The sequence below is a fragment of the Equus przewalskii genome, chromosome X (assembly GCF_037783145.1).
Source record: "Equus przewalskii isolate Varuska chromosome X, EquPr2, whole genome shotgun sequence".
Taxonomy (NCBI): domain Eukaryota; kingdom Metazoa; phylum Chordata; class Mammalia; order Perissodactyla; family Equidae; genus Equus; species Equus przewalskii.
In genome coordinates this window covers 92,225,696-92,253,099 of record NC_091863.1, presented here as the reverse complement: position 1 = coordinate 92,253,099, position 27,404 = coordinate 92,225,696, and the positions used below count along the sequence as shown (strand labels likewise).

At 34.1% G+C, this 27,404-nt stretch overlaps 1 protein-coding gene and 1 non-coding gene across 2 annotated transcripts in view; both read right to left on the bottom strand.

The window, feature by feature from the left end:
* The window catches only part of HTR2C (5-hydroxytryptamine receptor 2C), a 307,860-nt gene that overhangs the window by 266,865 nt on the left and 13,591 nt on the right, over positions 1-27,404 (bottom strand). The window contains exon 2 of the mRNA XM_070603676.1: positions 17,486-17,547. The gene's annotated coding sequence lies outside the window, so the exon portion shown is untranslated. The remainder of the gene's footprint in view (positions 1-17,485; positions 17,548-27,404) is intronic.
* LOC139081248 (small nucleolar RNA SNORA35) lies at positions 2,659-2,787 on the bottom strand. Its single transcript, XR_011536370.1, has one exon. It is a non-coding gene; the product is annotated as a small nucleolar RNA SNORA35 (small nucleolar RNA).

Here is a 27,404-nt window from a genome sequence, read left to right as displayed (position 1 = left end):
AAAGTTTAAAAATAGATTTAAATTTAAATATTCCATTCAAATATATCAAGACATAAATCATGATTTTTAATTCCTTTTGGGATAAATTATGGAGACATTAGCAAAGAAAACAAGTAAAGTCCATGATAAATTCACATATAACTAGTGGCTGACTAAACTTTTAATGGCATTTACCCACCCCATTATACTGTATATTAACTTAATGAAATCTTTACATTGATTTGTTAAGAAATAATCAAACTTTTTGATACAATATTCATAATATAAATACATATTTTTATGTTCAGATATATAACAAAGGTTCAGACATCCCAGGCAGAACAGTGCATAGTTTCAATTTATTAATTTGCTAAATTAGAGGTTTAATGATAAAAATTCCCTGCAGCAGAATGAATTTTAAGCACTTGAACAGGGGCAATTATACCATCTGCTCTAGATAGAAATTTGTTGTCTTGACAGTAATAAAGGACAAATAGGCAATACAAATCCATCAGGCTGTAGGAGGGTAAATGCAGTGAGGGAGGAGGCATTTCTTCGGTAAATTGCTTTTTCTGTTGAATTCTACATTCTATGCCAAATGACACTTCATTCAACTATAAGCAGCTGTTTATCAAAGAGAATTCAGTCTTTATCACAAAAACTGTTTTATATTGAGAGAATCTAATCAATCATACTTTTGCATCCTCAAAGTTCCAAATTAAATTAAAGTGTACCAGCAGAAAAAAAAAAGCAAAAATAATTACATGGGAAACAAAATAGCATGCTGCCCTTGGGGAAAATGCTGAGAACAGACATTATGTTGACAGATTCTCACCTACCCACATGGACCTCTAAGACAAGCCCCTAGACTACACTATTTTAAGAAATGAAGTTTTAAAAATCTCTTTAAAAGACTCTTCCCACATCTTGTTATCAGTGTAATATGTGTGTGTGCGGCTGGGGAGAGGTTTGGGGATATTCAGATAGTATTTATTCTACACTAAATAATAAGGGGAAAATAATAAAATTCTGCATCATTTATAACACATTCACTCACAAGGTTAGTAGGGCATATGAACACTCTATCTTGTCATACTTCTAAGGAAGGAGATATTCATTTTCATTTCAAAAAAGAGGCCAATTTCTAGAACCTCGAGACAAGGAAGTTTACATAGAGGCACGTGACCCATCTTCTACTTCCATCTTGTATCGCTTACATACTTGACATTCAAATTTCTTTTACATTTGGTTCAATAGTGTCAATAAAGACGATGATAGCTGAAAGAACAATAATTTAAAAAAATAGACTGTATAAAAAAGTCTCTCTAATGTATCTTTGCCAATTATCAGAAAAAAGTGTCTTTTTTTTTTTTACTGGGTTTTGTATTTCAATCAACAAGGGTTTATTTAGTTCAATATATATTTTTCACTGATATATTTCATCTAAATTGTCTGAAAATAGTGATATTATAATGAGCTGCAAGTTGTGTACATTCTTTTACAATGTTGGCCTAATTATCAGAACATAGCTATAACCTGAGATTAGACTTATGAGCCCAATGTCCTTTCTGGCAGAAGGCGCTGAAGACATGTCTTAGGAAGGCAAGTTTACCATTCATAATTAACACAAAAAAGTGTGAGCTCTTCCTTCAAAATCATTATTTTCATTTAAATAACTTATCATGGATTCATCTCTCACAACCTAATTTTTCCTGGATTTTAAGTGAGTTTTCAGTCTATATTTTATTTACCACATAAAATAGTGCCATGTTTTACATGGTGCTAAAACTATGATACTCAATTTTCTAGAGGCTTTCTTAAAGTTCTGGTCACAAGAATTAATGACTGATTTCATAGATAACTTACATGAGTTTATCTACCAGTAATTATTTATTGAGCTTCTTCTTTATGCAAGGCCCTGGGCTAGGAGCTACAACAAGTACTAAGATGTTTGAGAAGACAGAATCTTTGCTTTCAAAGAGTTTACAACTTAGCTAGTGAGATAACATAAATGAATATAAAAAATGGGAAAGTGGTCATTGCCAAACTGTGTAGTAGGAGGAGAGATTAGTGGGAACTTGAGTATTTAAAAGTATTATGAAGGAAAGAAGGGGCCAGGAATGGGTCTTGAATGTAGATCTGAATTATAAGAAATAATTGGGAAAGGAATTCTGTCAACATTAGGTTTAAACAGACTGTCATATACAGGGGACGCAGAGGCTGGGGAAGGCTAGTCTGTCAGGAAGCTCGTAGCAATGTGGGGAAGTAAAATACACAGGAACCAACATCTGCAAGATAATTATAATCTCATTTCTATCACATTGAAAGGAGAAAAGAACTTATCTCTCCTATCCTACTAAGACTTAATGAGCAATCTGCCAGGGAATTTAAATGAATTTATCTTGTAATCATCATGACAATCTTAGATCATTCCAGTAGTGTCAACCTTATTTTATGGAGTAAGACACTGAGTCCAAGAGAGGTTAGTGTAAATTGCTAAGAGCTACACAGCTAGTAATAATAGTGATAATAATTTAATAATGGTGACTATATTTATCCATTGCCTGGTATTAACCTGATACGGACATAGTCACCTTTATCTAGTAGTAGCAGGCTGAGCTGCTTGATTTGTCTCTCCACCACATCACTTTTCTTACGCAAGGTGACAGAACCCGGGAGATATGTACCCACCTGCATGCAGGAGTAGCCCACAGCATGACTCTCCCAGCTTTGTGGAGGGATTTGCTTTTGCACTGCTCGATGCCCAGTTGGTCAAGGAGGAGCCCAATGGGTCACTTGCCAGTGCTGTAGACAGCAGAGCTAGGGTTGGGACCCCATGCTCTGTGCAGAAGAACCAGGTTGGAGGAGCGAGTGGATTGGAGACCTGAAACATCTCAGGATCCATTGCTTCATTCTCTTAGCATGGCTACTGTATATATACATGGGTCAGCTTCAGAGGAAGGAAATGTGAGTTTAGAGTCAGGTAGTCTGAGTTCAGAATCCCAGCTCTGTCACTTGTTAGCTGTGGAACCCTTGAAACTCACTTAAGCTCTCTTAGCCTGTGTTTTCTCATATGTTAAATGGCATCAATAATAACTACTTCATTGACAGTTGACTGTTGTGAGAATTAGAAGAAAGAATTTACAGAGTCCAGTCCAGTACCTGACATTAGTAGATGCTCAATAAATAATAGCTATTATCACATCTCCCCTCTTGCCAATGGCAATTTTCTTGCTGTTTCAAATTACCATTTGTGAGAAACTTGGTTAAAAAACTTTGGATTTTTTAAATTAATAATTCTAATTATACATTTTTTTCTACTCATAATTTCCTCTCACAAAAGCCAAGTTGCTTTATACCTAATTGTTTATGTTGGCTTAAATGTTGACTGTGACTATTTAAAAATTGCCTAAAGTTTCCTGAGAAGAATTTGTAGATCATTATTCTTGCATTATGTGAAAGGCAAAGACATATTTTTCCTGTGCAGCTGGAAGGAACTCTCATTCTCCAAAATGTACAAAAGAGAAAACTAACCATGTGATGTGCCTTCCATTTTTTTCTCTTGGTTATAAAAATGTGCTACCTCAAGCAGCCACTGGCAAAATCATATTACTTCTTTTTCCACTTATTGCTTCATAAAGTCATTGATAAAATTCTATGAATCAAGCACTACTCTAAATATATAGTGTTTGCATCAAAACAAGCCTTTGTCTTTATCCCTTCTAGTTTTGTCCTAACCTGGTATGGTACCTTACCAAATGCTGCCCACTCGGGTGCTCAGCTATCCTGGAATTCTAAGAATAATCTGGTCCCAAGTGCATAGAAGTGGATTAACTATAACCCTTGGTATGCGAATCACCATTATCCTCTCACCAAACACGGATCCATTGATATAATTAATTAACTAAAAATAAAACAGTACATTGTATGTGCATTGTGAATATTCAATTTTAAGAGAGAAATGCCAACCTTTTTTTCCAAGTAGTTGCACGAATGTCACTTCCACCAGCAATGCATAAGAGATCTACTTGATTCATATTCACCCAAATGTTTGGTTCTTTTAAACTTTCTAAATTTTATGAATATGAAGAGTATAAAATGTTCCATTTCTTTCTTTCCTACCCTCCCTAGACGAGGACGTTTCATTACCAAAGTTGAGGTTTAGAACTTTTCTTAGACACTTGAAGCAGAATGGAATCAAATACCAGAACTTTCTCAGCAAAATGAGAACTACAGGTGACATTCCAGGCTCTTCTCGGCTAAAGGTTTTTAAAAATCAGGAGGAAGAAAGCAATTTAAAAGTAAGCAGTATCCAATTTAAGAGTGGGAAAAAAAGTGCATTTCAAAAACTAAAGTGCATGTGCAGGCTTATCTGTTACTCATAAAATAACTTATTTTCCTGCTTAAAATTCCAGAATAACGGCAAACTTAAGGGAAAAATATGAATTAACCATTATTTCTGTTTTTCCAATCAAGGAGACCTATTTACAAACATTAGTTAACCAGTTAAAATATAGACACTTTCTTGAATTTTCAGACCATCTGATGGAAATAAATACAAAAAGAGGGAAAACAACTTGACAAGTTGTTTCTTAATTATGGGTTTTAATATTTTACACTTCCTTTAGAAGACCATTCATTTATGAAGTTGTGGGCCCATTTAGTTCATCAGTCAGAAAAAAGACGTGTTCGTTATTCTACAGTTTTGCAAAGCAGTTGCTGTTTCCTAGAGTAATTGTTTTATATGTAAGTATGACTAAAACAGCTTTAATCCTAAATTACAGTACTACTTTCAATAGGCATACTCATCAAAACGCAATGTTGTAGTGGAGGTCATTTAATGAAAAGAAATTTAGTCAAGGTTTGGACTTTATTAACGGTTGTCATTCTATCCCTATCTTTGATGATGTGCCACTATTCTAATTGTGTCTAGCCATATCCTGGGAAAATTACATACTTGACTAATATTGATTGCAGCAATGTCATTCAATGTCTTTTGTTTTTGTGGGAGACATATTTGAGAGAAGCACCTCTAAGCAAACAAAAGTTCCTAAATACAAAGATATGAAGATTAAAAAAACCCTACTTTTCTTAGGCATAAAATAGATACTACTTAAATACTCCTCCTCAAAGGAGAACACTCACTGTACTTAAATATTTACATCAATTTTTAAATATACCAAGGATTAGGGAAACACTTCTCCTGAAAAGTTAACTACTTGCCTTATATAATCTTGATACTATAAGTCATGACTAATTGATGCATACCAGTGATCTAAAACAGTTTTCAGAATCCAATAGGCATTCATATTTTGACCTTTATTCTTCAGTGTTGTGAGGCTAAACTACTGGGCACTCACTCTTTAAGAAGCAGTTCTAAATGCTTTACTTTCAGATTGGCACTATGCATTAATGTTAAGGTACTCTATCCATGGTCAATACAGAAATATCTTTTTCTCAAGATAACTAAGTATTTGACAGAAAAACAAAATGTCTCTCTTTTGATTGCTTTTACTATATCCTTCTCAAAAATTAATTTATCAGCAAATATTATGGAGTGTCTACCATGTTGAAGGTACTTACATGAGCGCCTGGATAGGATATAAAAAGACAAATGGATACTTAATGAGATAGAAGAGATAATGATGGCAAATACATGTACAATTCATCTCAATTTATAGTCTTTCTTCCTGAAGGCTGTCCCTCTGAAATGCAGGCTTCATTGATTCCTACCCTTTTTGTACCTGTAAAATCATTATTGTTTAGAACACACTATTTGGCTCTTTGTAACATTCTGCCTCTTTTTTTACTCCCCAAAGCCCCAGTGCATGGTTGTATATCCTTCTAGTTCTTCTATGTGAGCCGCCACCACAGCATGGCAACTGACAGAGCAGTGGTGTGGCTCCGCAACCAGGAAACGAACCTGGGCCACCAAAATGGTGAGAGTGTGCAACTTTAACCACTAGGCCATCAGGTGTGGCTCATTCTGCCTTTTTAAAAAATTTTACATTAATTAATCTTGTCTCACCAATAAGATTATGAGCAACCTGAGAAGTCAGAGATCTTGGCCAATAGTTATTTGCAACCCCTGTAATTCCTGGCATAGTGCTGATCATGTAATACTTCTCCATAATTATTCTAGTTAATTAATCTATTCATTAAGGGTATATTATCCAGGTACCTCAGTCCACTCATTCTTTATTATAACCTCCACAGACACAAATAGAAAGAACAAAGATGAAATTTTGCGTATCACCATCAACTACTAGTTCTGGACTTTCCTATTAGTCAGATGTTTACAGGAAATTATGTGAAAACTCCTGAATAATTCAGAGCATTAAACAGCATCCCTTTCCTGTGACAGGGGTATTTTGAAATGTTAATTGTAGTATTTTGCTTTTTAAAAACTATGTTACACCATTTTTCGTTCTAATGCAAACAATGCACTACCTATTTATATGAAGAGTCAAAAATAATGATCTTGGATTTATATAATTTTCCCAGAAAATAAACTGAGAACTTTATGTTCTCTGGAGAGTGATATCATAAAGTATAATGAAGGCTGGATCTCTATTCTGCCAACTCCTCCTCTCCAAACTGCTGCTGACCTTCCCGGGAAGGCTTTAGAGAGCCTCACCGCCTTTCCTCTTCTTCTAACTCACTGAATATCCTTTCTCACAGCTATAACTCTGCCATAAGGAATTTCAATCAGTCAATTGTGGGAGAGGAATAAAAAAAATTAATGACAGAATTCAATGTTGGATAGCAAATAACACTAAAGAAAGTTGTCTGAGAATAAGTCATGGATTATAGTGGAGGGTGTATAGAAACTTGATACAAATCATATTTATTCCTCCTATTTCATTTGTTTTGATGCCTCCCTTGGGATTCTTATGTAGAAATCAATTCCCTAAGCTTATGTATACTGAGAAGTGATGAACTTAACTTTCCCTGAAAAGTTGTCTAGAGAGGAGATAAGATATTAAATAAATGATCAGATCTTTAAAGTTGTGACTTGGAAAAACTTTCACCACACCAGAGTCCCAAATACTGGAAAACCATCCTAGCATCACATGACTCTGTAGCTACCTGGTGGTAGGGGGTGTTTGTTTGGTGTAATAACTGGAGAGCACAATACCAATGCATCAGAGCTGTGAGACAAAGAAAGATGAGAGATCCAGTCTCATATTTCTAAGTACTTGTAGGAGTTTCTCTTTGGAAGAACCACTATAAACATTATGAAAGCCCTTTAAGCAGCGTTTTCCTTTTACTATCTTCTCCATGTTGCTCTCTCACCTTATCTATCCCACCTTATCTCGTTACTCAGTATAACCCAATAAGGTCACAGGCTCCATCAGTTCTGCCTCATTAAACGCTCATTCATTTCCAAGAGTCTTGTGAAGGCTGCCTCCCCACTGCACACACTTGATGTGCTCTTCTTCCTGCCCTCTCCACATTCTAAATTCAATTCTTTGTTCAGTGTTGAACTCACAGGCCACTCCTACACCTTATTACAACACAAGCTAATCTTACCCCATTTGTTTTCCCTAATTGACCCTATAGCTTTCTTCCCTGAGCTATCATTTCAATGATAAGCTCTCAAGTAAACACTTTTTCCCATAGAATCACTCTCTTTAGAAATGTACTTCCTAGCTCTGCCTTTATTTGACAAATTTGGAGAAGACACTGAAATATCAAGTTTCTTTAGGATGCTAGAGATACTTGGTCATTTTCCTTCCTTTTAGAACCAGAGGCTACTGTTAGCCAATAACATAAAGATCTGTTTGTAAACTGAAAATTTGGCTGACCCTTTAAAAGCATGAAGAGTGCCAAAACTCATCAAAATTAATATTAAATTCAGAAAAGCACCAAGGAGCAAACAATGTAAGGAAAGTGTGCTGCACTTAAGTGTTAGCACATCAAGTACCAAAATCAATTTTAAATATAATTTAAAAGAATAAAGTGTAACAAAGACTTATCCCTTTCTGCTTTCATATCCATAGGAATATGATGTGTCTTATTAAAATGAATTTGTAGAGATAAGTATATATTCAATTTAGATGAAGATTTCTTAGCAGAAATCTAAAGATATAAAAATAATAGAAAATAAAAATGAGTCATTCATTCACACTTTCATCCAACATTTATTGAACACATCTATTGGGCACTTCCATACTATCAATAAACATTGCGTCAACTATTAACAAACAAGTTTTGAAGTGGGGCACAAGTGAATGAATTATGTGATTTTAATAGCATTATGAATAATAGTATTTCATTAAACACACAAATAGAAAATATTTAAGTCCTTAGACATACAAACTATAGGAAGTAGTGGATAGGGCAGAAAAAAACTCAGAAACTTTGAAGTATGTGCTGAGTATTTCAGCTATAAACTTTCTAAACCTCCTGATTCCAGGCATTTAAATCAAAGTCACTTTCTAGTCAAATATTGTTTTCTTAAGATAAACTGTTAAATTAATTACCCAGGGGCGTGCTGATAAATAACTGGAGGTATCAGTATCTACTGTCTTATTTGGTCTTATTTAAACATGAAAAGCATCCTTCACGAGAAAATGTATAGGGTTTTGACATTTACTAAGTGGTTTCTATATGCTAGAAATCTTAAGTGGGTTGTTTCATGTAATCCCTCTGACAAACATATTATATTGACATGTCATAGTTGAGGTAAATAAGGTTTAGAGGTGTTAAGTAAATGGCAATAATACTAATGACAATAACAGCAAGAGAACAGTAGCTAACTTCTATTTAGCATCTGGCATGTGCTATGTACTTAATATTACTGGATTTACACAATAGCACTTTTGTTAGGCAACTCCGTAAGACACAAGGGAGCTTGGATAACTCACTAAGCCCTGTAGACCTCATATGTTAAGTATGGGTAATAATAACCACTTTAATTGGAATGCTGTGAAAGTTAAATGGAATAATTTATATAATTGTTAGCATGTTGCCTGACATTGAGGAGATGTTCAATAAATGATAATTTATATTATAACTACGTGTAACATCTTTCTTCATTTGATGGGAAACTTGGTCATAGGTCCTTTGAATGTTAAAAAAATAACACATTACATATATTAATATGTCTAATATTAATTAATTAATTAATTAAAATTAATTAACTAAAAACTAACATTAATAGTTTCTTATGTCTATGTTTGCTACTCTTCCTAACTTCCATTAATAAAACCATGTTGCCTTTCATCTGGTTAGTCAGTATTTAAAAATAACCTAAAACTTTTTAACCAAAATTATAGCTTTCCCTCTGTTGTGGAAAAATGGAAACTCTCCCTTTGCTCCACCTCTCTTTTTTTTAACCCCTGGGTTATGACAAAGCCAGTGCTACTTACCAGTAACTACATACCAGACGCACCCTCTATTTTGGGGAAGATTTGGGTAAATAAGTAGCGGCAAAAAAAATCCCAATTCATTAGATTGTTGGGAGAATTGAAAAAAGAAACTCCTTCAGTCCCTTGTGTATACTAAGTTCTCAACAAATGTTAATTCACTTCCAGCATTCCAATGAGACTCAACTCCAGAACAACTAGACAAAGTCCTTTTGGGGAGGATGAGATGGGAAATGAAAAGAGAATTAGCAGAATAGCATTCCAAAAAGTATTGAGATTGTGTTAATTTTGTACTTGATATTCCATCTTTGATAATTCTGAACTCTGGTGTTTTTTGTAATATTCTATCATCTCACTCCACTGCCACTTCTAGAGAAATAATAGAAGCATCTTCTATAAAACCTATGTGCTCATTTTACCCCTCAGTGCGTATGCCTACTCTGTAGCTCATCGACAAAGTTTGTCAGCTGCTGAGGCATTTGTAGAGACCATCTCTTAAATCTTCAATCCTCAGTTCTCAGCTTCCCTTTTAGTCTTGTAGGAGAGGAAAAAATTTTCCTCTACCCTTCTAGGTCCTTCTGGCTTGTCTAAGAATTAAATTGATATGATACAGACTAACAGGAGAAAATCAAAGTTTGATAACATGTATACATGGGAGAGACCCAAGAAAACTGAGTAACTCACCAAAATGGCCAAAGCTGCCACCTTAAATACCATCTTCAGCTAAAGACAAAGGAGGATGTTGGGGGTAGTGGTTTGGGACCTCAAAGGAGAGGAAGGAAATTCATAAGGAGATGGAAAAGCAAATGTTTGGTAAACAAATGTTTGCTATGCCTTGCAGAGACAATGGGACATGGAGAGGACTTTGATTAAATGGGCCTTGCTGGGTTCATCCCTGTCTACTGCACCTAGTTCATATTATACTACAGTTATCTGTGGTATTAGCTCCTTCCTGGAACAGGCCTCCTATCTTAAATTCTTTTAGGTGGTTAAGAGGAAGGTCAAAGTTTCTTCCTGAATCTTTTGTTCCTTAAAAATAATCAGCCCCAAATAACCCTCAAGCCAAAGAGACACATTTTGGGGTGGCAAATTCTGCTCCCCTATAGTCTGCTGCATAGTTTGTAATAATGTACAAATGCCTTGACTGCCTTGCTCTGCCTGGCTTTGTGATACTCATTTCACTTTTCATCAATGAATTTGCAAGTCCTGATCATTTATATAAATGCTTCCACAAAGTTCTCATGTGAGAACAGTCTGCAGTCACTTGCAGAGAGTCCTGATCTTTCAAATGTAGTTTTTTCCTGGTTCCCTCAATCAACTCTATTCTCTTTCTCCCTCCCAGCATACCAGTCCTCCCTTGAAATTCCAGAATGTGGAACTTAATAATATCCTCCACTTCTCATTCTGCATGCTTACCTGAAACTACAACTCCTTAAAATTTGAAACCATTTAAATATGCATATAAGGAATTCCCATTTCCTTTGAGCCCTCTCAACCCAGAAGGGCTTCTTGTTCTCATGCCACACTGCTATGCTTTCAGTTTAGAAAACATTAATGCTGTTGCTTGCCTATCTCTCTGTCTTTCACTGCTTCTCACTTCTCTGTACAGAAAAGCCTTACTTCTTAAAGTCCTAGTTCAACGGTAATCTTCTCTACAGAGCCTGTTCCACCACATACCTCCAGCCTCTGGCAAAGTTGTCCATGGAATTTTTATACTCTAGCAGAGTGGTTGGCAAACTACAAACTGTTTTTGTGTGGCTCAAGAGCTAAGAATGGTGTTTACATTTTTATATGGTTGGAAAAAAAAATCAAAAGATGAATAATATATCATACCACGTGAAAATTGTATGAAATTTGAATTTCAGTGTTCATAAAGTTTCATTGGAACCCAGCCACGCCCATTCATTTGTATGTTGTCTACGGCTGACTTCATGCTACAACAGCAAAGCTCAGTAATTGTGAGAGACCATATGGTCCACAACATCAAAAATATGTACTAACTGGCCCTTTACAGAAAAAGCTTGTCGACCTCCTATTACCTTGGTACTTCAAGTGTAACCCGTGGACCAACCCCATCAACACCACCTGGGAGCTTGTTAGTAATGCAGAATCCCCAGCCCCTCTCCACACCCATTCAGTTAGTATCTGAAGCCTAACAGGATCCCCAGATGATTCCATCCACTATAAGGGTCGAGAAATATTGCTCTAGCACTCATCATGCTGTCTTAAATTTTTTTGTCAATATTTCAATATTGTAACAGATGAAAAAATGAAAACATGACTAGGATATTAAAGTGTATGAATTATGGTAGATATATGTAACTTAAGACAAATTTGGGTCACTCCAAAATAGTGAAGTGCAATAAGAATAAAGTACAATACAAAATTAAAGCAGCCATAAGAAAGCTTAGTTAACCAGGAGGAAATATGAACTGAGAATTTATCACTTAGCAATGTATTCTTTTAGTAACATTACATTTCAATTATATTCATATATATATAACACAATATATGTATTCCATATATTCATATATCCAATCATATATTCATACGATATTCATTATATATATACTATATATTTTTAGTGTGAAATGTAAGCCCCACTAGCAATAAGCCTTAATACTTTGTAGGTTATGCTCTAATTCATTTGTCACAAATTTGAATTTGCTTATTTAATAACGCATAGCAGTGATATGATTTTGTTTTCTGAATATGAAGCTCTTGGTGCATGAAACAGGGCAAGAGAGACCTGTTCAAAATCGCTGTTGGACTGCTCAACAATTCAAATGTGGTATTAGGCATTTATAAGTGTCAGCTGCTTGTACAGCTAATGCTACATTTAAAGTCATGGCAATACTTTTACTGCTGTCACAGTTAGTTGATAGCTCATATCTGCAACCCTATGTTAAGGTCTTAGTAATGGACACTTCTCATTTTTCACCAGGCTGCAATATTTACAAGCTACCACTGTGGGGTTGGGAGCAAGGTAGAAAAATATCCTCTGCAATTGAACAACCACAGATTAACCATCTCAGAAAGTTACACAAATGACTTTTTAATAGATGATAGCTATTTTATCTTTCAGTTATTCAGTCAATGAATATTTGTGGAATCATATGCTGGGCACTGTGCTAGATGCTAAGAATACAATATTGAATGAAAGCAAATACTGTCCCTGATCTCATGGTGTTTGCATCTCGTAGAGAAGATAGCAATCCCCAACCAATCACAAAGATAAATATAATTACAAACTGCAATAAGTAATATGATGGAAGATAACACAGTGTTATCTACTAGGGTATATAACAGAGGAAGCTGACCTAGTCTCAGGAGGTAGGGTGAGCAGGAAGGCTTCTCTATTTCCAGAAGAAATATCTTTTAGGTTGTGCTTTGAAGGCTTAATAGGAGTTAACTAGTGATATGTGTGTCAGGAGAGATGAGGAGTGCAAGAAGTAATCATGACAGAAGAGAGAGTGTGATGCATTCAAGGAACTGAAAGTAGACAGTGTAGCTGAAGCATTCACAAGGAGAGTGAGGAGAAAGAGTAAAATATGATACTGAAGACATAGAAAGGGACCAGATCAGGCTGTCTCTTGTAAACCATGATAAAGATTTTGGTATTCATTCTAAGAACAACAAGAATTGGGAGAATGGATTTGGGAGTGCAAATGTGTAATTGGGGCGATTAGTTAGAAGGTATTCCAGTACTGAGACAAGCGATGATGGAAAGCCAAATTGGTATAATGGCGGTAGAAATGGAGTGAAGATATTTAGGAGCTAAAGCTGACAGGAGTTAGTGATGAATTCGGTTATGGGCATAAGGGATAGGAAGGTGTTCAAGGATGACTGATAGTTTCTTGCCTAATCCAACTATCTACGACAATATCATTACCAATGATGCTAAGAAATTTGCAACACATTGAGAGCATGTTCTCACGTAATCAAAATCCTATAAAGTCAATGAGAATACTCAATGGAATGGCAATTAATTATATAGAGATTTTAATTGATGTATACTTTCAATGAAGATACCACAAATATACGATTTGATTTTCATATTTTATTAGTATCTTTTTATTAGTTTAATATTAGTTTATTAGTATCTTTAAAGGTACAAATAAAGATATTTAGTTTTGAGAAAGCTAAATGAACAACCCTATCTAGATGTACGAAGAGGGAAGATTTCAAAAAGCAATTGTTAACAAGCTCACATATGCAATGTATTACTTGTCTGGGTCATATGTTTAATTTTGGTGGAGGAAAAATCATTTTCAAATAAGGGTAAAATGCAATAGAAACATAATTAAATATGCAGATACTCATTTCAAACAACATGTAAAAACTTCCAAGCCATTAAAATATCTGCATTTTATTTGAGAGATATGTGCTATTTTTAAAATTAGAGCAATATGTACTAAAGGGAAGAATAATAAATATTTTAAATGAGTGAAATAAAAAAATAAACATTGTTTATGTCATAAACTCTTTGATCATGATATCCTCTTATATGACATATGTTAATATACTTGTTGCAGTTACTTAAGTTACATCCATATTTTATATTTAAGGAGATAGATGCTTTGAAAATCTATAATTTAAAAGTACAAGCATATTATCAAAAGGCATTATTTTCAAAAACAGAAAACATACATGTAAAATCATTTTACTGTTACTATCTAGTATGGATATGCTCTACTTTGAAGCAGCTTGACTACTTATCTTTCCAAAAGAAAGTAACTTTCATTTATTTTAGAAAGATGAAGTGTCTTAGAATGTGTGCATTCTAAACTGTGTTGTCAGCCTTGTTGGTTTTTGGTGCAGGCTACTCAGAGTGAAAACATGTATGGGATATAGTTTTTCAAGTAATCAGTTGGCTCAATTAGATTATTAAAATCAATAAATATTTCTGTAAATACTTAGTTAATGCCATGTTCTTGAGTTCAACTAGTTATAAAGGATTACTTAATTTTTTGAATATTAATAAAAGTAAAAACTGTGAAGAATATGGAATTATTTCATAAAAGCTCAGATTTTCCTATGCTTTACAATTCATATATATATTCATTTACTAAAAAGCATGCCTGATTGAGTACTTCTCTTCTAGAAGTGCTATTATTTTACCATTCTTAGTTCAATAGTTATTATTGAACTAATTATTGAATATATTATTAAACATATATTATGTGCAAGACACCCCATTAGTTCCTGTAGGTGATACAACAAGCATATACTCTGCATAGGACACATATATTCTGTTACTTAATACTCAATTCTGTATACTTTTCATAAGTTTTGATTATGTGTTATTTACTTTAACCAAATGAAGAGTTGAAGAGCAGTAAAATATATTTAATTTTATCAAATCCAAGAAGTTAAAATATGTAAATAAAGCAAATAACTACAACACACTGCAAAGTGAACTAATGGAATTGTCTATCAATGTAAATAATATTTTATTTTTGTTATAGTCTATTTATGTTTTAATTCAAGTAATTTAGTAACCTAGAGTAAAGAACTCTGCAATAATACCCAGTTATAAATCACAGAAACTCATATTGTAGAAAAATTCTAAGTGAATTTGCATTTATTTGTAGCAACATAAAGCATACAAATAAAAGACAAAAGCATAAAAGATAAAATTCTTAAGTTGTTAATATGGGTGTTAAGAGAGTCACAAGTATAAATCCTGTCACGACATTGTAGAACCGATGTATGCATACCATTTCTTCATTACATTAGGCTTTTCTGTGAGGAAACCTCAAATGCAGTTTTACAGAAAAAGGATAACGTTTACCTTTAATACTTACTGATATTACAAACCTTATCCAGCTCAGGAGAAGCATAGCTGTCCAAGTGATCATTTTTCACAAGAGACATTGAAAACATTATCTAAATTACTACTTTGCGTTATCCCTCTCTCTTTATATATATATATATATATATATATATATATATATATATATATTTTATCTCACCATAGCATAGGTGACATAGGTAGGGCTTTGGGGAAGGTATTACTAAGTTCAAATGATAGCTAGAGACAAGTCGAGTCAACTGACTTTTATGTTTTAGGGTCAACTGAATCTTATATAGTTTAAAATAGCCACAGAAATCATCAGGGACCCACATTTCAAACAACTGAAGAATTTCAGGTTGTGGATGTATACACATTATAATAAAATTCTCGGTATTCTTCTACATACATTGAGAATTAACACATTTAGTAACATTAACAACGTTATTTACCATAAATAACCAGTCTCTAACATTTTTTATTAAATATGTTGTACATATATTTTTCATGTCGCTAACATGCCTTGACGAGCCAGCCTTTTGGGAGAAGAGAAGTAGGCAACAACCTTACATACCAACGTGATAAGATTTGGGGCATAGTTTTTCCTTCAGCCCATTAAGGAACTCAATTGTTGGAGCCATTTTCAACGTTAAAACATTCCTTTCTCGGGATGGGGTAGGATTTGTTAGGTATTGCTACCCTAGGATGAATTTGTGTATCAAATCCTGTCCAGTTAACACCTGGGCAAGAACAAGATGTCAACAGGCATGTGTACAAAGAGGGGTACATGTATCTGGGAGAAGAGCAAGGGGCAAGCATTATGGAGTCAATATGGGAAGGATAGAATAGCACCGAAAGGGAGATAGTAAATATGAAATTGGCTTCCATCACATTCCACCAAGACTGATCTTGGTCTTTACACCCAGGCAGGGCTTACGACGCCATCGATATATGTGAGATGGCCTCGCGCCAGCATTCTTTGAAGCTTGAAAGTGTAAACTTACCTGCACGTTTGTGTTAGCCCATTTCACAAGCACAGTGAAAACATCTGCAGGCAAACTTGGATCTTCACAAACTTATAATGAGTGACTGACTTCCTGCGCATGCTCAGGACAGCTGCTGGGCTCTTTAAAATTTTACATTTTACACTTTTGAATTTCATTTTTTTCTCTGTAGAAAGCTGCCTATAGCATCTAGAGCTTCTTCAATATATATTTTTAAAACGAAGTGTAACCTTTGTTATCATCTTAAATGATGAGTCATTAAGTAACAAAGCAGGACAATTTGATGTTGGCCATTCTGACTACGGATACATTTTAATGCAGCCGTTTTGAGGCAACTGTCTTGATGTACAATCACTGTTTTCGTCTTTTATTTTTCGATCATTAATAATATGTTCAGCAGACATTCCCAATCCTATTTCATCCCTATCCTCTTTCTATTTTGACAGAATTCTACTTTCTACTTTATTTTTGTGTTGTTTAGTTTCTTTTATATAATGAGTGCATATTAACTTTATACTAAAAAGGCCTATTAACTAAAAAGGTCTACTAAAATTTTACTGTCAAAGTGAGTTAACCTCTCTGATGTTATCAGTTCTTCCTCTAATACCATCATTCTAAAAATATTTTGTAATATTAAATGTATGGGCACGACTCTGAGAACAATCAGAAATCTAATTGAGAATCATTTGTGCAGTCGGGAGCTTAGAATAAGGGCTTCAATTTTGCCCCACCTTGCCTAACTTGGAATATCATGCTCAGAAAGCCTAGGGAATGCAGAATTGCCCATTCTCTAGATCAGTGTTTTTCAGCATTGATAACTTGATATCCCCGTTTGAGAAACAAAGTTCTCAGTCTCCTCTCCTACTCCTCCTGAGATTTTTAGGTCCATCTATCAACAACATTAAGAGCTTCACTTTCTAAAATTTATAATAGGAAAACAACAGCTGGATTTCCTATGCCCCAATTTTGGATATTAGAGTTTGTTTCTAAAGGAGAAAACTGAGTATTCATATTTTGTCTTCACGAACCTAATTGTTCTTATTTATGCTATCTTATTTCATGTTTATTTAGTGTAAAGTCCGGGTGGGGGTTAAACACTTTAGCAAGGGTGTCTAACACATTTAGTAATAAAATAAGCCAGCTTTTTTCAGGTTTCATTAAAATGTCATTTACCAATTAAATAATATTCCTTTTAAATATGGTAAGTGAGTAATGGCAAATGTTTTAATAGTTCAGAAGTAGGTATGCATCAGCAAAATAATAGAAATCCTCTAAATACAATAGTTGAATATTATTGCAAAATGAGAGTCCTGAAGCATGTTTAGGAGTATACTTACAATTATGTTTGAGGGATGGCGATGGTTGGCCTACAGATGCTCGTGGACATTGGTTGATAAACCTAAAGGCAAACATTTAGAAAAATGCGATAAGAACTCTATAAATAAGGTGCTATTTAGGATAACTGTTTACACTATTCACATATAAAGCTTAATCGAAAAGCAGCGAGGCTGATAGCCATAAGCACCAGAAGAAAGACATTTATATAAAATGAATTAAAAAACAAGTATTAGTATGAGGTATGTCAATGTCCATCAAAGAGGAAATTAAATATCACTTAAGTATTATAAATGAATCAGCAAAATTCTAGTCAAACATTAAGTTAAAACATTATTTCACATAAAATATTACAGACCAGGAGTAGTTAAATGGTATTTTACCATTAAGTATTCAAATGATACTAGAAGCTGGAAAGGGAAATAACATTTGAAAAAACACTATGTTAGTATCAATTATTTTACAAGTATCAGTTGACAGTATTTATTTTGGGACTTGAAGGAAAAATTAAAACAAATATTAGCCAGCTAGATTTTTGCAGTAGGACAAATAAATTTAGTGTAATGTTAAGATTTAACACGTTTTAAGCATAAAAAGTTTCCCAAAACACATAAAACATGACCAAAAATTTTAAATACAGGAATTTTCCTAAAGTATATAGCTGTGGGAACCCACTCAGAACCCCAGAGTTGGTTGTAAAGATTATTTTAATTTGAAGACATTTTGAGATTCAACAGGTGTGGAAAAAGCCTCCTGGGAGCTTCCATTATCTGACAAAAAGCCGTAATTTCTGGGAAATGATGCTACCATAAATTCCCCCTCCAAGGCATTTTATGGCTCTGAAGAAGACAGAAAGACCACTCATATCTGTATAAACAAACATCATAAACATCTCCTGTGCATTGTCCTACAAACCCATTTGTCTTTCCTAAAGAAATCTGTTTTTCCCATAGAATCCGTTCCTCACCATCTCCCTTTTCCCTATTAGATTAGCTATGTAAACTTTTGACTTGAACCACTTAACAAGTCCGTTGCTGTCTTTGTTGGCTCCGATATGCATATGAAATACACCTTTTTCTCCTTTTAATCTCTCATTTGTCAGTTTAATTTGCAGGCCCCATTCTTTGAACCCAAGAGGGTAGAGGAACATTTTTCCCAAGAGGAAAAGCTAATTCTTCCATTCATCCAAGTAGGTGAAATAGAGTGATGCAAGGATCATTAGAGTTAGGAGAAATACATAGGAAATGTTAATTATCATATTATTTGAAGACATTAAAATATTTTATCTCATAAACTTATCAATATAAGTTAACATATTTGCAGCATAGCATAAAATATTTGTGTGATAAATTTTAAAATCACTATTTAAATAGTTTAGTGTGACTACCCCTTTAATCATCCAAGATACAGTGAACTATAACAGTAAACTGTTATATTTTTCATTCCTTATGACGGTGAATAAAAAACAGTTCTCACTTCAAATTAATGAAAATCAACTTGGGTAAAAGCTTTGCTATTTTAATCTAAATTTCAGAAAATATAATTAATGTTATAAATTTGAACTAGCATTTTATTGTCTCTCCTACAGCTCCAAATAATACAAAGATTTATTGAAATAAATATGTGAGTACACATGATCACATTAAACTTGTACTTTAATAAAATGGTAGGGGTCCTATAGTAAATAAAAATAATTTCTTCATGAAAAGGGATGTAAAACTGGTTCTCCCTAATATGTTTCAAGGTGCAGAGCAATAGCAATTGTTGAACAATGATGAAACTCCATGCTTGGTGAAGAAGGAAGTGGCCAAGTTATTAGTCTGTACAATAAAAATTATACACAGCATTGCAGTAAAGCATGAAATCATCTCAACACGTAGTAACGACCCATCCTACCTGCTGTAGCTCCCACTTAATTTTACCTAACGTACAGGTACGTGCAGGGAATAAAACGTTTATGGTCGGAGAACTGCTGCCAATGGAATTACAGCCCCCTAGTGGTTAACTGTGACTATTGCAGTCATAACCATGTGAGCTAAGATTGTGATTATGCCATTTATTCATGATTGATTTATTTATTGAGGAATTTTTCCCTCTCTTGGGGGAGGATTGTGATACCTTATAATAAAATATTTCTGCTCCTTCCTAAAAAGAAAGAAAAAATAATCTGAGAGTCAAAAAAATTGATTCAAGACTTATCAATTGAAAATATATTTTCTGATGTTTGTAAGATTTTAGCGTACATTTCTAAAATTTTAATTAATTTTGAAAAATTCTGGAATACGCTAGATGAAATTAAATCTTTTCTCAATTTCTGTCTCTTTAGCCCCACTTGCTTTGCCCCTCCCCCACGACCATGACATTCTTTATATTAATATGGGTGCATCTATCATACACTCTCATTTCTCAGTCTTTTTCTCTCAGCTCTTTATACATAAATCTGAAATATATTGTATTATCAACGTTCTGTCATTTCAAGTTTCTATCCACCTTACCGAACTTTTAAAAAAAAATTCCCACATGATTTTGATCGATGTTTTTTCTTTGCAGGCTAGTGACTCTAGATAGAAAAGAAAGATACCCCGACCACAAACTCGCTCTACATATTAATTCAAACACTGTATCATTGCCTCTCACAAAACAGTGCCCAGAATGTTTTTCAGTTTCACGTGGGCAATCCTGTTACCTCAGACGCTATTTGTAACCGACTTACAAAGTGACATTAAGGGTAATTTTGTGATTGTTCCAAACAGATTTCATCTTACTTTTCCTACAAAAATTGTTGTTATTTTGCTCTCAGCCTACCCTGAGATATTGTAAAATGGTAGTTTCTATTCAAAATGGTGCTTTAAAAGTCATGAGAACCTTGCGATAATTTAATGGATAAGTTTGCTGCTTTATTTCTCCTCAGTTGAAATAATAGGGAAAAAGCAGGCATTTAAAGTGGAATATCTATCAAAGAAATGTGTATCTTACTGAGGCTAATAGTCGACATTAAAATGCCAGTACTCAATCCTGAGCAGAAGGAGTAAATGCTAGCATTGCAAAAAAGCTTAATGTACTTCTGTGGAATGACATGAATATCCCATATTTAAAATGAAGGAAGTCATCTTTCATTCAGGATTAAAACATGACCACATTCACACCCAGTGCTATCCTTTACTGCCTACTTTGACTTTTTTAAAAATCGACTTTAATGAAGTGTAATTTACATATAGTAAAAAGTACATATTTTAAATATAGAGTTTGATCAGTTTTGATGAAGGTAGACATACCTGTGAAATTGCCACGCCAATGAAGATACAGAAGGTTTCCATCCACCTGTTCCCCAATTCCAGGCAACCACTTTCCGACTTCTATCGTTAAGGTTATTTTTGCCAATTCTGGAAGTTCATATAAATGGAACCATAGAGTATGCTCTTCTCTTTTTCTATTTCTTCCATCCTCTGTTCAAAACATTTTTTCTCTTTCCCTGAGTCTTATTTATAGATTATTTAAAGCACACATTTCCCTTTGCCCTATCCTGTTGATTTATTAATTTATATTTTCTTACATTTCTTTTCAAGTTATCGTGGATTCTTTATTACCTCAATCTTTGTCTAACATGATGCTGTCTTTTAGACTTACTGTGTCATGTCAAAGAGAGCAATGGAGTGGACTTGGTGACACTTGGAATAATGGATCTTAAGTCCAACAGAACATGGCAAACCAAAGGAGCAATTATAAAAGACAAAACCACCGGAGAACGCTTTCAAATACAAAATGATACACTGTCTATCACATCCTCATATTTAGCACAATAGAGATAAAAAAACCCGTTATTTCTAGCATGCCTAGAGCAAATATGGGGATATTTATATTTATATTTAGCATCTATTTATATATTTTATTAGATATTATAAGATTGATTGTTTTAATGGGAAGTATATTAAATAATAAATAGCACATTTTGGGAAGAGGGTCCCAGTTTTTATATTCAGGTTTTATGTACTTTATAAAGATTTTTGACCTTGGCAGCTAAAATGTATACCAATTGAAAGTTCCTACTAATGTATTATGTGCTACACCACTATTGTAAAAGAATGATGCAAACCCAATCAGAATGAGAGGCAGTTTTACTTCATAAAAATCCTCTGAATAGCTGTAATTTTAAGAAAATGTGTTCCATATTAGAGATTTAGAAAAAACAGACAGTAGACTTGGATCAACTGTGCCTTATGCATCTTATTTGACTGCAAATAGCACAGACACAGAAGTTTTCTGCTGGAAATGCCTCCTTTCTGGAAAGGATAGTCATGTTCGCCACGAGTTGATTGGGTAGGATGGGAAAAATGAAAGAAATGGACTAGAAATTTAACTTTCCTGAGTTTGAATTTAGGTTTCCTAATCAATTGATTTTGAACAGCAGTACTTTGAAGATGCCTTTCTTTTTATTGATTTTACAGTACTAAAATAAAGTTGAATAACAAAAACAACAAAATAACAAAAATAAGGATGATGGAAGCTCAGATACAAAATTGTATTACAATTAAGGATTGAGCCAGGTAAGTCAAGACCTTATTGCCTGACTTTAATCAGGAATTTTTTATTTTATTTGCCAACTCCTCTTAATATAAAACAATCTCTCTGACATTCGCAGCAAGTACATCTGTGAAAAGTTTGCTGGTTCCTACAATAAGCAAATCTATAATGATAGAAATGATTTCTGGTTGCCTAGAGCTGGGGGGAGGAGGGTTGTGGGAGAAGCTAGGGGAGTGGGGAGTGACTGCTAACGCGTTTAGGGTTTCTTTTGGGGATGATGAAAATGTTCTAAATTGTGGTGATGGTTGTACAACTCTGAATATACTAAAAACCATCGAACTGTATAGTATGCTAATTGTATCTCAATAAAACTGTTAAAAAAGATTTTGGGTTGAACTCATTACTTCAAATGAAAAATCAGATCTTAAAAATAACTTTGAAAGATTGTATTTTTAAAAGTTATACTGGGAAATATACTAATTTCACACAATAATAGTGTAAACGTTTATACATCTAAGAATCATGAAAGGCAAGGTTTTAATTAAAAATAATAATCCTAATATCTGAAACTCTGCATGTGTGAACAAAATGTCTTCAAAATTTTGTAGCGATGTGGAAGCTGGAGCAGAACATTAAAGAGAAAAACTAAAACTATGACAAATATGACAAAACAACTAAAGCATTAACAAAGTCTTTTTAATTAAATAAGATACATTCAAAGGTCCATTTTTATCTGGCCCCTATCTCAAATCAGCAAATATTCAGTGTTTATGTATAATCAGAATGATGCAAACTTTTCTGTTCAAGATGACTTTTTAATCATTAATCTTAACACCAAACAATACTTTCCAGTGACTTCTCTGGGGAAGAAAATGTTGCCCTAAGCATCCAATAAACGGCCAAGTAGAAAAGACTCTATATCTTCTTTACTATGGGCAAAAATTGTGTTTGATACTTCATTTTAACTTCTCTATTCACAGTTGATATTCATTAAAGGTTATTTGGGGGGATCCTTTACTTTGTTATGCACGCTTTTATCTTTTTCTCAGCCCTCTTTTTATTTAAATTGTACCAGCATATATATAACTGATAATTTTCATTAAAAAAAAAGATTTTAAAGCTAATGAATTCAGAATTGAGTTAAAAACTAGAGACAGATTCCGAAAACTCTATAGGCTTTTGCTCTGAATAGCATTTGGAAATTGATTCTTAAAATACTCTTAGATAGCAGGTGGGTTTGTTTGGTATGTTTTGTTTTTATTGAAAACCATCTGGTCATAATATTTACTCAATTTGAAGTGATAAGCTTCACTGTAAAAATCATAGGGAAAACGCAGTACAAAATATATTATCATTATGAAGCTACAAGCCAGAAGAAAACATTTTAAAGATATAAAAAGGCATAAAATGGGAGCTTTAAAATTTGACATAAGTATGCTTTGCATTTAAAATTCAGATGCCTTCTTTAGATTTGAGCTTTCCAAATTATGAATATATATAACTACTATATATGAAAATAAATTAAAATAGAAGCATTAATTATGTTATGAAGATATAAAGACAGAATGGAATTTCATGGAATATGTAGTCAAAACGTTTCTTGTGTTATTCTGACTGCCTTTCATTCCCTAGTAAACGTGAGTTGGGGGAACTTAAGGTGAATCTGTCTGGTCTTTTCTTTTATCGCTTACTGAGAGTTTATTGTGTGCCAGGTTCTGTGTATACATTACACATTATATCCTTGAAGCAATCCTGCAAGGCACAAATTATTATCTTCATGTTTTTAAGATGAGAAAGCTTAGACCCTGAAACCTATGTAAACTGCTCTTCAAATTATTCCACAAACTACCCTTAGAACACTTGCTTACTATATGGTAAAGAGTAGACAGGTAACAATATTAACCTGCCCAAATATAACAATATTCCTCATCTAATCTTAAACATCATCTTCAAAAGCTTTAAGTTCATTTTTTTTTTTACCTTTACATACTCCAAATACTTTTTTTTTGTTTTTGGTGCGGAAGACAGGCCCTGAGCTAACATCTGTTGCCAATCTTCCTCTGCTTGAGGAAGTTGTGGTTGAGCTAACATCTGTGCCAATCTTCCTCTATTTTGTATGTGAGCCATCTCAGTATGGCTTGATGAGCCATGCATAGGTCAGCACCCAGATCTGAACCCGTCAACCCCAGGCCGCGGAAGCTGAGCACAGTGAACTTAACCACTGCACCACCAGGCCAGCCCCTTCAAATACTTAATCACGAAGACCTCTGATTAAATAATTTATGTCTGGTCTTTTGCTTTTAATATTATGATTCATTTCTTCCATTTTCCTATTTCATTGCCAATTACTATTATTAGATAACATTTTGCACACTTTTTCCATCTTTATTTCTGTTAGTAAAAAACAATGCCCTCACCTTTAAAAGTGAACTGAGATCTTTGAAAATACACACATTCTTGATTTATAGAAGCTGATATATGACTCGTCTTCATTTATTTAGATCTTTGAGAACACTGTCAGTGACTAAGTAAATGTTATACTGAGAGTAGATTTTGTGCATGAGTGTTTGGCATAGTTTTAAAACTTAAGGCTGTTAATCAAGGTGCTGTGGAAAAAGTATACACAACTTTCGTAGTCAGACAGACCTGAATTTGATTGCTGGCTCTATCCCATATTAGTTATGTGTTTGGGCACGTGACTTCACCTCTCTCTGTCTCCATTTCCTATTTATTATGGTTGTCATGAAAATTACAAGAGATGTATGTACTTTGCCAAATGCACTGACTAGGATATGGTGGGGACTCAATATTTGTTCATTCCTTTTCCTTCCTGTCCTCTTTCTACTAGAGGTACCCATGATTTCTTCCCTGAACCACCTCTTACCTGAGAGATTCTGCTCTGCATTTACTAGATGGAATAGTAAATATAAATAACAATTTCAGCAATACTATTGTTTTAAAAGTTCTGACAAGAGGCTGAGTGACTAGAAAATTGAAACCACTCAACAAAACGTACATTGAAGATTTTCTTGAGCTACGCATTTTCCTCCAGGTTCCTGTTTCCTCTGGTGCACATCTAAATGAAAACTAAGTATTTAAAATTTGCTTACGAGATATGTGAACGTTTCAATTTGGTTTCAAATCAGTCCAATATATGGGAGGTGCACATGCAAGTGAATAACGGAATAAAAATCACAGAAGTAAGCCGACTTCACTGTATAAGATGTGCTTTATTTTTTTTGCCTTTTAGATCATGCCACTGAACTCATTTGATTGTTTATGTTATGATTTAATCTTTCACGTACTCTGTAGTTCAGATTCATTGTCCTTAAAACCACATGAAAGTCATTGATTTGTTTCCTTATAAAAATGACATAATGGATTAAAGCTGGACTTCTGTAGCTAGTGACTCATCCTTGCAATGTACATTTTAAGAGATGTAATTTATAGAAAGGAAGCATCCAGCTTTGAGCTGTTTCAAACTTCGGTTACTCTAATAAATTAAGAAATAAAGGTTAACATAAATAGTTCACATGGCCTGTCAACTGGTCAGTCATATAATTTAAAACTCAAAAAAATGCTCTTATTTGTCTTTTTCACAATTCTTTTTCTCTTATTGTGAATATATATGTATAATGTATATCATATCACACACACATATTTTACCTATACGTCAGTAAGAACAAAAGTCATAATCTTGAAAGTGTTCACCTACTTGTACTAACTCTCTAATGACTGAAGCCAACAATGTAAATGCACTTTCTGTTCATTCTGAATTTATTAAGCATGACATGATTCTCAAGGACAGTATGATGTAGTCAAATTTTTAAAGGCTTTCATTTAATATGCCAAATAGCCTTCAAGAAGCAGTGAACCATGGTGGAAAAGAACCTGATTTCAGGCTTAAGAGATTTGGGTTCTCTTTGTAAGCTTTGCCAATAATTAACTGTGTGACCTGGAACAAGTCAGGGACCCTCTCTAAGCCTTAATTTTTTCATCTTTAAAATGCAAGCAATATTAAATCTATTACAAATGGTATCAGTATACTTTAGTTCTATTGCTTTATTAAAATGCTCAGTACTTAATGTGTTGTTGCTTTCATAACGTCATCCATTCATTTAGGAATTATAGAGTGCTTTGCTAATATTCCTAAAAATATCAAACTCCATAAATTATCTAATAAAAATGAATGACTGTTGGTGTTGGGAACTAACAGCCACTTGATATTCAGACAATTGACTTTATCTGAGAGTCTAATCTGTAGCTCATCATTTACTCACTTGTGATGTAAGCCAAGGTATAATTCAGATGTCTAAGGGTTGGCTAAGAACAAATAATTCACATGACTCCTACCTGTAAGGATATTACTATTTGTATTTGCATTGTTCGACTAACCTAATCCATTACTGGACACACAGAAGGTGTGAACTCATGTTTCCTGATTTATCTTTTTAAGTAAGTTAAGAGCAACAGGATTGAGCATGAATAACTCCACGCTCATGGAAATTTTCTTTTTTACAAAAATATTATGCATCTGAAAATTTCTGAGAGTCAGTACAAAAAAGATTTGGGCACTATATGCTTAGGTGATAGTGAAAAAGCCACCTGAGAGAGTTTATCCAAATTTATATTCCTTCCTTGGGCTTTGGGACAAAAAGGTTTTCATATCAGTATTTTAATTCAATACAATCTCTTTTAACATCTGTGTCAATCTTCCTCTATTTTCTATGTGGGTCGCCACCTCAGCATGGCCACTCTTGAGTGATGTAGGTTGGTGCCTCGAACTGAACCTGGGCTACCAAGGTGGAGCACACCGAACTTAACCACTAGGCCCCAGGGCCAGCCCCCATACAATCTCTTTTTTATCTACTCTACTCTCTGAAACTTCTCTAAGTTTGACAGTGACCTTTTTCTGCCAAATCCTTTATGTCAAGTTCATATACGGGATCTCCAACTAGACTCCGAACTACTGGAGATCAGAACTAAGTATCTTTTCCTCTTCTGGGAGGCCTTGGAGTGCTCAGTCAAATGTTGTGCACAGAGCAGAACCTTAACAATCATTGAATGTGATAATGTATAAAGTTGGGGAAAAAAACTGAGAGTTTCCTTTTGAGGATTCTGAGACAAATATGATCCTTAGATATTCCGCAAAGCTTTGAGGAATCAGTGCTTAATGTTTGGACCTCTGTTCTTTTCTCTCTACAGCTTTCTCTCCCTTGGAAAGTTTTGAAATTCAGCTAAATTAGAGTAATATGGGCTGCTACAAATTCTTTTACCTCTAGGCTTGCCCTGTCTCCAGAGATCCAGTATCATACTATCAGCTATCCAAAGAACATCTGATGATGCACCCACCCATTATCTGAAATATATTTCAATCAAAGGTGACTATCTGACCCCAAG